The sequence below is a fragment of the Coregonus lavaretus genome, assembly GCF_964263955.1.
Source record: "Coregonus lavaretus genome assembly, chromosome: 9".
NCBI lineage: Eukaryota > Metazoa > Chordata > Actinopteri > Salmoniformes > Salmonidae > Coregonus > Coregonus lavaretus.
The window spans coordinates 37230021-37242474 of record NC_139996.1 but is presented as its reverse complement, the minus strand read 5'-3'; the positions used below and the strand labels follow the sequence as shown (position 1 = coordinate 37242474).

At 43.2% G+C, this 12454-nt stretch overlaps 1 pseudogene across 1 annotated transcript in view; it reads left to right on the top strand.

Moving 5' to 3' along the window:
* The window catches only part of LOC311135343 (vacuolar protein sorting-associated protein 4A-like), a 569660-nt pseudogene that overhangs the window by 163102 nt on the left and 394104 nt on the right, over positions 1–12454 (top strand). The gene's annotated exons all lie outside the window — the stretch shown is intronic.

Here is a 12454-nt window from a genome sequence, read left to right as displayed (position 1 = left end):
GATAAGGCAAAACAACTTTAAAATGGTTGTGTATGGATTAACAGGAATGTATTACCATATTATGTACACTACCAGTAAAAAGTTTGGACACCTACTCATTCAAGGGTTTTTCTTTTCTTTTTACTATTTTCTACATTGTAGAATAATAGTGAAGACATCAAAACTATGAAATAACACGCATGGAATCATGTAGTAACCAAAAGTGTTAAACAAATCAAAATATTTCAGATCCTTCAAAGGAGCCACCCTGTGCCTTGATGACAGCGTTGCACACTCTTGGCATTCTCTCAACCAGCTTCACCTGGAATGCTTTTCCAACAGTCTTGAAGGAGTTCCCACATATGCTGAGCACTTGTTGGCTGCTTTTCCTTCACTCTGCGGTTCAACTCATCCCAAACCATCTCAATTGGGTTGTGGTCGGGTGATTGTGGAGGCCAGGTCATCTGATGCAGCACTCCATCACTCTCCTTCTTGGTCAAAAAGCCCTTACACAGCCTGGAGGTGTGTTGGGTCATTGTCCTGTTGAAAAGCAAATGATAGTCCCACTAAGCGCAAACCAGATGGGATGGCGTATCGCTGCAGAATGCTGTGGTAGCCATGCTGGTTAAGTGTGCCTTGAATTCTAAATATATCACCTACAGTGTCACCAGCAAAGCACCATCACACCTCCTCCTCCATGCTTCCCGCATTAAGAAGGAAAGAAATTCCACAAATTAACTTTTAACAAGGCACACCTGTTAATTGATATGCATTCCAGGTGACTACCTCATGAAGCTGGTTGAGAGAATGCCAAGAGTGTGCAATGCTGTCAAGGCAAAGGGTGGCTACTTTGAAAATATATTTTGATTTGTTTAACACTTTATTTGGTTACTACATGATTCCATATGTGTTATTTCATAGTTTTGATGTCTTCACTATTATTCTACAATGTAGAAAATAGTAAAAAAAAATAAAGAAAAATCCTTGAATGAGTAGGTGTCCACACTTTTGACTGGTACTGTAGCTCTGCATGCATAATGAATATAGCCTACCCTTTCTTCATAAATGTCATTACTACAACTTAATGAAAATATGCCATAACTGATTTACCACATACATCTATTTAGTCTGTTTGAAAACCATCTACAGTATATCAACATATTCTGTGTTCATAACAAAGTGGGAAGGTGGTATTTATCACACACGACTGGGAAAAATCCACTTTAACACCCCTCCAACTGGTAATTATTAGTGGGAAACTATCATCCCTGAGTTCAGACTTCTTCCACACGCTAACCTCTGTCACCTACTAAGGAAATTACCTCTAACAGCATTTTTGGCAGTTAAGTGCAAAAAAACATTATTTATAAAAAGCAATCTATTAATATGGTTTTTTTAACACTTTAATTTCTTTCCAAGCATGATAGCTGTACTTTGAGTTTATGGTTGACGTAGCTTGTTGGCCAGTAGCTAATCAGCGTTTCTCAACGAGGTCAAAGCACATGAATGCATCCAACTGGTATTTACGACTTCACAACTGGTAATAACATTAGTCTGCAGAGGAGCAGCTTGGATCTCTGCCCATAGAGAATGATAAAGGATTCTTATCTGTCCCATTATGTCATCTGAGTATACGGACAGCGCCATTGAGGCCATCTCCATTTTGAAGTAGTCCATTTTCTTTTTCTACTTGAGTTGGTAAACAAACTGAGAAATTCCAGCTGGGTCTTCATGACCCGGATGGAATTATGTAATCCTTCCTTAACCCATATGAAGTCCCACCCAGTTGACTACTTCAAAATGGTGAAAGCCCTCAATGGCGCTGCCCATGCTAAAACAGGCTTTTGGTCACTAGAGTCCTCTCTATCTATGGATCTGCCATAGAGCCCATAGTCATAGCAGCACAGAGAGGTTGATGCTGCTGCGTATAGGTTGTTAGGGGACTTAATCATTACAATGAAACTGCCGTAAGGCATTACCCAATTAAAAGTGCATCTAATTTGTACTCAAGTTCATTTGGATCCAAGTTTCAGCCTGTGAACATTTTAATCACAGGGAATGATTCTTGACTCAAATGTGAATTGGGTGAAACTTATCCTCTCTTGTTTAACCTGAAATGTTGTGGCTTGCATAATGGCATTTCTGATGTAATCCTCTGTTTACAGTACATACTCATGCGGTGCAGTGTCTGTATAGTAATGACTGCAGTGACAGGGAGCCCTCAGGAGATGTGTTATGGCCAGCTGAGGGCGCAGGGTTACAACGTCAAGTTTTTAATGGTTTATTTGTTAATGTGTGATACATAAATGTGAGTGTGTTGACCTTGTGCTGCTGCTGTCACTCATTAGACTTTGTCGCAGCACTACCTGTTACCCAAAGTTGACATTCACGTTTATTTATTGTGTGTGTGAGAGAGATCAAAAGCTCTATCTGCCTCATGATGCACAAGGGCAAGTCTCGGTCTGCAAACCTCAGCACTTCACACACACAAATTAAAGACTTATAGGAAGCTTTCTAAAAAGAATGAGTACTGTTTACAAACAATTTAACTGTCTATCCCTGTTGAGAGGAAATGTACATACAGTATGTATGGTATTAAATCGGTGTGTTTGTACAGTACAGTGACAGACCTATCTGTTCTCCAGTGATAAATGTGGGTCAGCTGATTCCCTTCCTGTTAGGGAGTTGGTGATACGATTGAAGCTATTGACGTTCCCCTCTGGGGTGTAGCTATTGATCCTGGGGACTGACCTCTGTGGGGTGGGTTAGAAGAATATTATCAACCTTTCCCTCGTCATAGGCCTACATCACAGTGTACTGTAACTGTTTATGCTGGACCATCAGAAATCTTACCAGTCCAGACCATTTGGAGGGACTCTGCAGTCCTGGTAATGGTAGAAGTCTGTTGTCATTGTTGTCAGTGTTTCCTGACCACCTGACCAGGGATAGTCAATAGTACTGCAGAACTGAGGTTACGTTCTTTATTTAAACTATTTTTAGGGGGTAGATCAGCTTTAATAATGCAGATTGTAACTTCCATCAATGTAATTGTCTGCATCACTTCCAATCCCCCATATGTTTTTTTTTTCTCTCGCATATATATATATATATATATATATATATATATATATATATATATATATATCCTTTAAAAAAAGATGTATATCCTTTAAAAAAAGATATTTCCCTTTATTACCCCACCACCCCTCCCCTAATTGGAGTAAACGAGTGAACAACAACGCTTAGGCCTCTACTTCCAGCTTATACATACTATATACATTTTATGGACACAGTCAATTTTACAATAATTCTATTTTGTTTGTTTTTACTCCTGAACTTCCTCAACCACTCCGATCATTTTCATGATGTCCATCCGGTTTGCTTCTATATGCCATATATTTCTAACTGTGCTCTTTCACAAAAGCTCTCAACCTATATACTTATTGACACAGTATGCTTTACATTAATTATCTTGTTATTATTAGTTGTTGTTATTAGTCCCGTCCTTCAGCTCCTTTCAACACCTCCCATCCATCTCTTAACACCATCCAAATTGGATTTCTATTTGCCATATATTTTTCAACTGTACTGTGATGTTTCACAAAAGTTCTGAACCCTTCTATTTCATTGTTTCTACAGATTGTAAATTGAAAATAAACATTTTTGCTGAAAGTATTATTATATTATTGATCGATTGACTTTTCAGATCACCCAGCAGTGCTATCTGCAGGGTTAGCTCCAGGTAAATATTGCAATCCTTCAGCCATTCCTGGACCTGTGACCAAAAACAAGCTACAAATGGACAGTACCAAAACAAATTATCTAATGATTCTGTCTCTTCGCAGCAAAATCTGTAGAGCTGGGAAGATTGTATCCCCCATATAAATAACATTCTATTGGTAGCAAGAATTTTGTATAATAATTTAAATTGTTTTGAATCCGGCGTCGTTTTGCGTATCAGTTCATAAACACTATGCCATGGGATCGGTACGTCAAAAATCTCTTCCCAACCATTTTGCAATCTATATGGGACGGCTGTCAATCCTTTGGTCCTTAAATGAAACTGGTATACTTTTTTTATTTATCACAATTTTCTTAAACCAATTATGTTCTTTAATGCAGGGCCGACAGACAAGTTCCTTACTTTTTCCCCCTTCCACTTTCTTCTTCCATTTTTGCAGTAATGCTGCAATTATTTTGTTGTAATTTTGGGTAGAGCAGACATTTCCATATGTTTTTGTTAGCTGCATGTGCGACAACTCCACCAGTCCTAACTATGATATAATTTACAAAGATTATACCTTTTTTAAACATTTTTTCAATTTTTGTTTTTTTTAATCAATTCGTATATTTGAGTTTAACCACAATATTTGTTACATTATTTGTTCTGTCGTTTCTGGAGAATTAATTTGAAATTGCAACCCACTTTCTATGGCTTGTTTTAGAAATAGTGATATTTGGGAGATTTCCTTTTCAAGTAACTGAAAGTGAGAGGTTGTAATCTGAATAAAGGGAAAAGGGCTTTCTTAAACATGGGGTGAGATAATCTTAGTAATTTGCTAGAGAACCAGTTCGGATTTAAGTATAACTTTTGTATGACTGAAGCTTTTAGTGATAGGTCTAATGCTTTAATATTTAATAATTTCTGTCCGCCGAATTCATATTCATTATATAAATATGCCCGTTTAATTTTGTCTGGCTTGCCGTTCCAAATAAAATGGAATATTATTTTCTCAATTTAAAAAACGGTTTGCTAGGCGTAGGCAAGACCATAAGCAAATAGTTGAACTGGGATAATACTAAAGAGTTAATCAGGGTGATTTTTCCACAAATAGACAGGTATTTACCTTTCCATGGTAGCAAGATATTATCTATTTTTGCTAACTTTCTATTAAAATGTATCGGATGAGAATTTATTTCATTTGGGATATGTATTCCGAGTATATCCACATCACCATCAGACCATTTTATTGGTAAACTACATGGTAATGTAAAATTTTTATTTTTTAGTGATCCAATACGTAATATAGTACATTTATCATAATTTGGTTGTAATCCAGAGGTTAGAAAATGTATCTAGATCCTCTATGAGGCTGTGGAGGGATTCATGTTGTGGATTTAAAAGAAAACATGAATCATCAGCATACAATGACACCTTTGTTTTTAAGCCCTGGATTTCTAATCCCTTGATATTATTGTTGGATCTGATTTAATAGCTAACATTTCGATGCCCATAATAAACAGATATGCCGATAGTGGACAACCTTGTTTTACTCCTCTTGACAGTTTAAAACTTTCTGAGAAATAGCCATTATTTACTATTTTACACCTAGGGTTACTATACATGATTTTAAACCATTTTATAAGAGATTCTCAAAAATTGAAACGCTCCAGGCATTTATATATAAACTCCAGTCGTACTTTATTAACTGCCTTTTCAAAGTCTGCTATGAATAGCAGGCCTGGTTTCCCAGATTTTTCACAGTGTTCTATTGTTTCCAGTACTTGCGTTATATTATCTCCAATGTATCGTCCATGTATAAAACCTGTGATTAGAATGAATAATGTCCGACAATACCTTTTTAATTCTATGTGCTATACATTTTGCTAGAATTTTTGCATTACAACACTGAATTGTAAGGGGCCTCCAATTTTTTTAATGGACTGGAACTTGGTGAATTATGGGTGACTCCGTCATTTGTAACCAGTTTAAGTAAATTATTTTTGGATGAAGATAAAAAAAATAATTTGGTGCTTTTTTCCCGTATTCCATCCAGTTTGCTTTATTTTTATAATATATTGCACTTGATCTTTCTTGAATAAGTTTCTCCATTTCTTTTTGTTTTTCCTCTAATTTATTTTGAGCCTCTGTTTAGTTTTTATTGCAATCTATCTGTTCTGTTAGACTTTATATTTCCTTTGTTAGTATGGACTCTTGACCTAAATTGCTTTTGTTTTCGAGATTAGTATTGAGTTGCATGGCCTCTAAAGGCACATTTAAAAGTGTCCCATACAATAAGGGGATACCTATGTTATGTCTGAAAAATTCAGTTATAAATTCCTCTGTCCTAGTTAAAAACAAGTTATCATCCAATAGGCTTTGATTAAATTTCCAATATCCTCGCCCACGTGGAAATTCAGTAAGAGTAATGTATATGCCAATTATATGATGGTCCGACTGCATTCTGTCCCCTATCAACACTTTTTAAACTTTTGGTGCGAACGAGAAAAACATAAGAAAGAAGTCAAGACGACTAGCTTGATTGAGTCTCCGCCATGTATATCTCACTAGGTCAGGGTATTTAAGCCTCCAGATATCCACTAGTTCTAATGTATCCATGACATTCATGATTTCTTTGAGCATGAGGGTGATAGTTTGTAGTGTGATTTCCTTTTACGGTCCATTGAGCTATTAAAAACAGTATTATAATCTCCCACCATAGCAATAGTCTTGTATTGCTTGCAGGGTGGATAATTTATTATATATATTGTCAAAGAAGCGTGGATCATCATTATTTGGTCTGTAAAGGTTAATGAGCCATATCTGTTTATGGTCCAATAACATATTTAAAATCATCCATCTACCTTGCGGATCTGTTTGGACAATTTGCACATTCGGATCAAAATTACTGTTAATTAATATCATGACCCCTTTTGAGTTTCTTTGCCCATGGGAGAAGTATATTTCGCCCCCCCCCCAATCCTTTTTCCACCCAACTTCATCTAGAATTGTTGAATGAGTTTCCTGTAAACAATAGCTATTATATTCCTTCTCTTTGAGCCATGTAAATATTGTTCTTCTTTTGTTATTATCTGCTAAGCCATTACAATTATAACTGGCTATACTTATTTCACCACTTACCATAATGAGATACAAGTTTCAAATCTATTTATCAAAATATATGTTTGTAAATTTACCAATAAAAAGTACCATAGTGATTGAGTGTCCATATAGCTGTACCATGATATTTGCATTGCTACTAACTAACCCTCCAATTGTTCTCCACTATTCCCCCCACTAAAGCCCCTCCTCATCCCAAATTGGGTTGTCATCCCAGTGATCGGCATACCACCCCCGTCCCCCTGGATCCCGAGGCCCCCCGAGAGGCCTGGACCCATGCTTCGAAAACACCACACAGTGTCACCCACAAAACAGAAGCAGGTCAACCGCCAAAAGCATTTCCAATGCCCTCATCTCAATTTTCTTTATATATATATATATATATATATATATATATATACACAGTGGGGGAAAAAAGTATTTAGTCAGCCACCAATTGTGCAAGTTCTCCCACTTAAAAAGATGAGAGGCCTGTAATTTTCATCATAGGTACACGTCAACTATGACAGACAAATTGAGAAAAAAAATTCTCCAGAAAATCACATTGTAGGATTTTTAATGAATTTATTTGCAAATTATGGTGGAAAATAAGTATTTGGTCACCTACAAACAAGCAAGATTTCTGGCTCTCACAGACCTGTAACTTCTTCTTTAAGAGGCTCCTCTGTCCTCCACTCGTTACCTGTATTAATGGCACCTGTTTGAACTTGTTATCAGTATAAAAGACCTGTCCACAACCTCAAACAGTCACACTCCAAACTCCACTATGGCCAAGACCAAAGAGCTGTCAAAGGACACCAGAAACAAAATTGTAGACCTGCACCAGGCTGGGAAGACTGAATCTGCAATAGGTAAGCAGCTTGGTTTGAAGAAATCAACTGTGGGAGCAATTATTAGGAAATGGAAGACATACAAGACCACTGATAATCTCCCTCGATCTGGGGCTCCACGCAAGATCTCACCCCGTGGGGTCAAAATGATCACAAGAACAGTGAGCAAAAATCCCAGAACCACACGGGGGGACCTAGTGAATGACCTGCAGAGAGCTGGGACCAAAGTAACAAAGCCTACCATCAGTAACACACTACGCCGCCAGGGACTCAAATCCTGCAGTGCGAGACGTGTCCCCCTGCTTAAACCAGTACATGTCCAGGCCCCGTCTGAAGTTTGCTAGAGTGCATTTGGATGATCCAGAAGAGGATTGGGAGAATGTCATATGGTCAGATGAAACCAAAAGATAACTTTTTGGTAAAAACTCAATTCGTCGTGTTTGGAGGACAAAGAATGCCGAGTTGCATCCAAAGAACACCATACCTACTGTGAAGCATGGGGGTGGAAACATCATGCTTTGGGGCTGTTTTTCTGCAAAGGGACCAGGACGACTGATCCGTGTAAAGGAAAGAATGAATGGGGCCATGTATCGTGAGATTTTGAGTGAAAACCTCCTTCCATCAGCAAGGGCATTGAAGATGAAACGTGGCTGGGTCTTTCAGCATGACAATGATCCCAAACACACCGCCCGGGCAACGAAGGAGTGGCTTCGTAAGAAGCATTTCAAGGTCCTGGAGTGGCCTAGCCAGTCTCCAGATCTCAATGCCATAGAAAATCTTTGGAGGGAGTTGAAAGTCCGTGTTGCCCAGCGACAGCCCCAAAACATCACTGCTCTAGAGGAGATCTGCATGGAGGAATGGGCCAAAATACCAGCAACAGTGTGTGAAAACCTTGTGAAGACTTACAGAAAACGTTTGACCTGTGTCATTGCCAACAAAGGGTATATAACAAAGTATTGAGAAACTTTTGTTATTGACCAAATACTTATTTTCCACCATAATTTGCAAATAAATTCATAAAAAATCCTACAATGTGAATTTCTGGATTTTTTTTCTCAATTTGTACCTATGATGAAAATTACAGGCCTCTCTCATCTTTTTAAGTGGGAGAACTTGCACAATTGGTGGCTGACTAAATACTTTTTTTCCCCACTGTGTGTGTGTGTGTGTGTGTGTGTGTGTGTATATATATATATATATATTAATAAAATAATCAAAATAAAAGGTTAGGTCTCCCCCATGAGACCCTCTCCAGGATACCGTCTCCAACTACACGGAAGTTACCTTACTTCCCCCAGTCCTCCCTCATGTGCTGCCCTTCTGGCAGCTTTATGGGCCTTGCACAGCTGGTGAGCAATCCGCCCTTAATTATTTCATTTAATTTCAGTCATTTAACAGACGCTCTTATCCAGAGCGACTTACAGTTAGTGAGTGCATACAATGTTACATTTTTTATGACATTTCTATACTGGCCCCCCGTGGGAATCGAACCCACAACCCTGGCGTTGCAAACACCATGCTCTACCAACTGAGCTACATCCCTGCCGGCCATTCCCTCCCCTACCCTGGACGACACTGGGCCAATTGTGCGCCGCCCCATGGGTCTCCCGGTCGCGGCCGGCTACGACAGAGCCTGGATTCGAACCAGGATCTCTAGTGGCACAGCCTTAGACCACTGCGCCACTCGGGAGACTGAATTACTCACCAGCTCCCAATTAGTCCTGTCCGGGGAGCTCGTCGAGACCTGGCACGTCCAGCAGATAGAGCCACCACCTCGTGATGTATACTCCATCTGTTACCAGGCCTCGACGAGTCTCCCCCCGGTGGCTGACCTGCTGTACCCCCCCCCCCCCCCCTTAGCTCTGTCGGGGAGGGGATGGTCATCAGTGCAACGTCTGTCTCCCTTCTCGATAGGGCAGCCGCGTTTCCATGCTTCGCCCCTGACCTGTGCACAACAGAAAAAGAGAAGCGTTGAAGGGACAAGAACCACCTGGTGAACCGATCATTTGTGTCTTTTCCCCTGACCAGGGTGAAGTGGGTACCTAACAGGTAATACTTGAGAGTGTCTAGCGCCCACTTCACCGCCAGACACTCTTTCTCAACAATTGAGTATTTTTTTTCTCTCTGTGTCAGCTTTCGGCTGATGTACATGATGGGGTGCTCCTCCCCATCGTGTATCTGGGACAGAACGGCCCCTAGTCACGTATCACATGCATCCATCTGGACCACCATCGGCACCTGGAAATCGGGCGTTACGAGAATCGGATGGGAGCACAGCGCTTCCTTCAGACGGCTGAACGCCGCTTCTGTCTCGTCCGTCCATTTCACTGTTTTCGGGAGGAGGGCCCTGGTTAGATCGGTAAGGGGGGAAGCTATAGCCGCAAAGTTGGGGTTAAAGCGGATATAGTATCCTGCCAGTCCCAGGAAGGACTTGACCTGTGTCTTGGTGCGTGGAACGGGCCAGTCACGTACCGTGTGAACCTTCCGCTCCTGGGGCTTGACGTTCCCCCGTCTGATCAAATACCCCAGGTACTCCACCTCCTCGAACGCTAGCTTGCATTTCTTGGGGTTTGCGGTCAACCCAGCTTGTCTGAGTGCGTCCAGCACCGCCTGGAGGCGCGTCAGGTGCTCCTCCCAACCTTGGCTGCGGATGATGATATCATCCAGATAGGCCGCTGCGTACTGCTGGTGGGGTCGAAGCACTCTGTTCATCAGTCGCTGGAATGTGGGCGGGGCTCCGAGGAGACCGAATGGGAGCACCCGGTACTGGTACAGACCGTCTGGTGTCGAGAACGCCGTCTTCTCCCGGGAGGAGGCTGCCAATGGTACCTGCCAATATCCTTTGGTCAGGTCAAGGGTGCTGATGTACCGGGCCTTTCCCAATCGGTTGATTAGCTCGTCCACCCTTGGCATGGGATAGGCGTCGAATACGCTTATGTCGTTCACACCCCGGAAATCATTACAGAAGCGGAGGCTACTGTCCGGTTTGGGAACCAACACGATGGGGCTGCACCATGCACTGTGGGACTCTTCAACAACCCCCATCCTCAGCATAGCCTCCACTTCTTGTTTCACGGCCTTCCGTCAGGCCTCCGGAATTCGATAAGGCTTCTTTCTTACCGTTTCCCCGGGCCGGGTACGGATGTGGTGTTCAATGAGGGTTGTGCGGCCCGGCTTCTCGGAGAACACTGCCGTGTTCCGATCGACAAGCTCCCGGAGCTCTTGCTTCTGGGCCGGGTCGAGGTCCTCACTGCTCGGGACCACCACTGGTACCGTTGGCGTCCTGGGTCCCGACCATAACACGGCCAAGGCTGTCCTCTCGTGCCACTTCTTCAACAGGTTCACGTGGTAAATCTGTTGAGGTTTCCGTCTCCCCGGTTGCCATACGTGGTAGTTGACAGGTTCCAGTTTCTCGACCACCTCGTATGGTCCGTGCCATGTTGCCAGGAACTTACTTTCGGCCGGGGGATCAACACCAACACCCTGTCTCCCACCTGGAATTCTCGGGGCTGGGCTCCCCGATTGTAGTCCTGGGCTTGGGGCGCGTTGGGCCGTCTCCATATGTTCCCTCACGACTGGCCATATGGCTGTCATCCGCTCCCGCATTAGGTGGGGTAGCTGCTGGTCCCAGTTCTTCCCGTCCTGCTCGATGACCTTCCGCAGCATCTGTTTGAGCGTTTTGTTAAAGCGCTCGACGAGCCCATCCGTCTGCGGGTGAAAAACGGAGGTCCGGATCTGCTTGATCTGCATGAGGGCACACAACTCTTTCATGAGGCGGGACATAAACTCTGTACCTTGGTCTGTCAGGATCTCGTTCGGGATGACCACCCGGCTAAAGAGGTGGAACAGCTCCCGGACAATTCCCTTGGATACCGCCGCACGTAGGGGAATGGCCTCGGGATGCCGGGTGGCATAGTCTACTATTACCAAGATATACCTGTGTCCTCGTGCAGTCTTTACCAGGTTCACACTATGTCCATGGTGATGCGTTCAAAGGGCACCCTGATGATCGGCAGGGGGACCAGAGGGTTTCGGAAGTGTGTTTTCGGGGCAGTGAGTTGACACTCCGGGCAGCTGTGACAGTAGTCTTCCACGGCCCTCCTCATCTCAGGCCAGTGGAACCGGGCGGCAACCCGTTCCCGGGTCTTCTCCATTCCCAGGTGCACCCCCAACAGGTGTGTGTGGGCCAGCTGAAGAACGGTTCCTATGTACCGTCGGGGCAGCAACAATACCTCTCGAAGTTCCCCCTGTAGGCGCGACACCTGATACAAAAGGTTATTCTTAATTTGGAAATGGGGGTATCGCCAGCCACTCACCCCCAGAAGTAGCTGTCCATCCACCGCTATCACTTGGGCTGCGGCAGCTTTCAAATTCGGATCCTCCCACTGGGCCGTCCCGAATTGGCCCCTCAGTTGGCCCCCAACGGGGGTCTCGACTGGCCCCTCAAAATCGAGAAGGGGAAGGCTGGGCTCCTCCTCCAGTGGTTCCCCAGGGGGTTCAGGTTCCGGCTCACCCTCCGACTCCGGACCTGTAGAGTCAGGTTGGTTAACCGGTGGCGTCCTGGCCGCACAGGCGAGGGGTCGTCCCCGCTCTCTTCTTCGGCCGGCTTGTATCTTTTTTTTCAACTCGTGCCCCCATAGGGCCGTGAACAGAGGACAATCCCGTCCCACTAGGATAGGTACCGGCAGCTCTGGTACTGCACCCACCATCATCTGGCAGCTCCCTTGTGGTGTCACGATGTTGGTCCATACGGCGGGATACCGCTTTGTGTCACCGTGAACACAGGAAATGGACATCTCCCTAC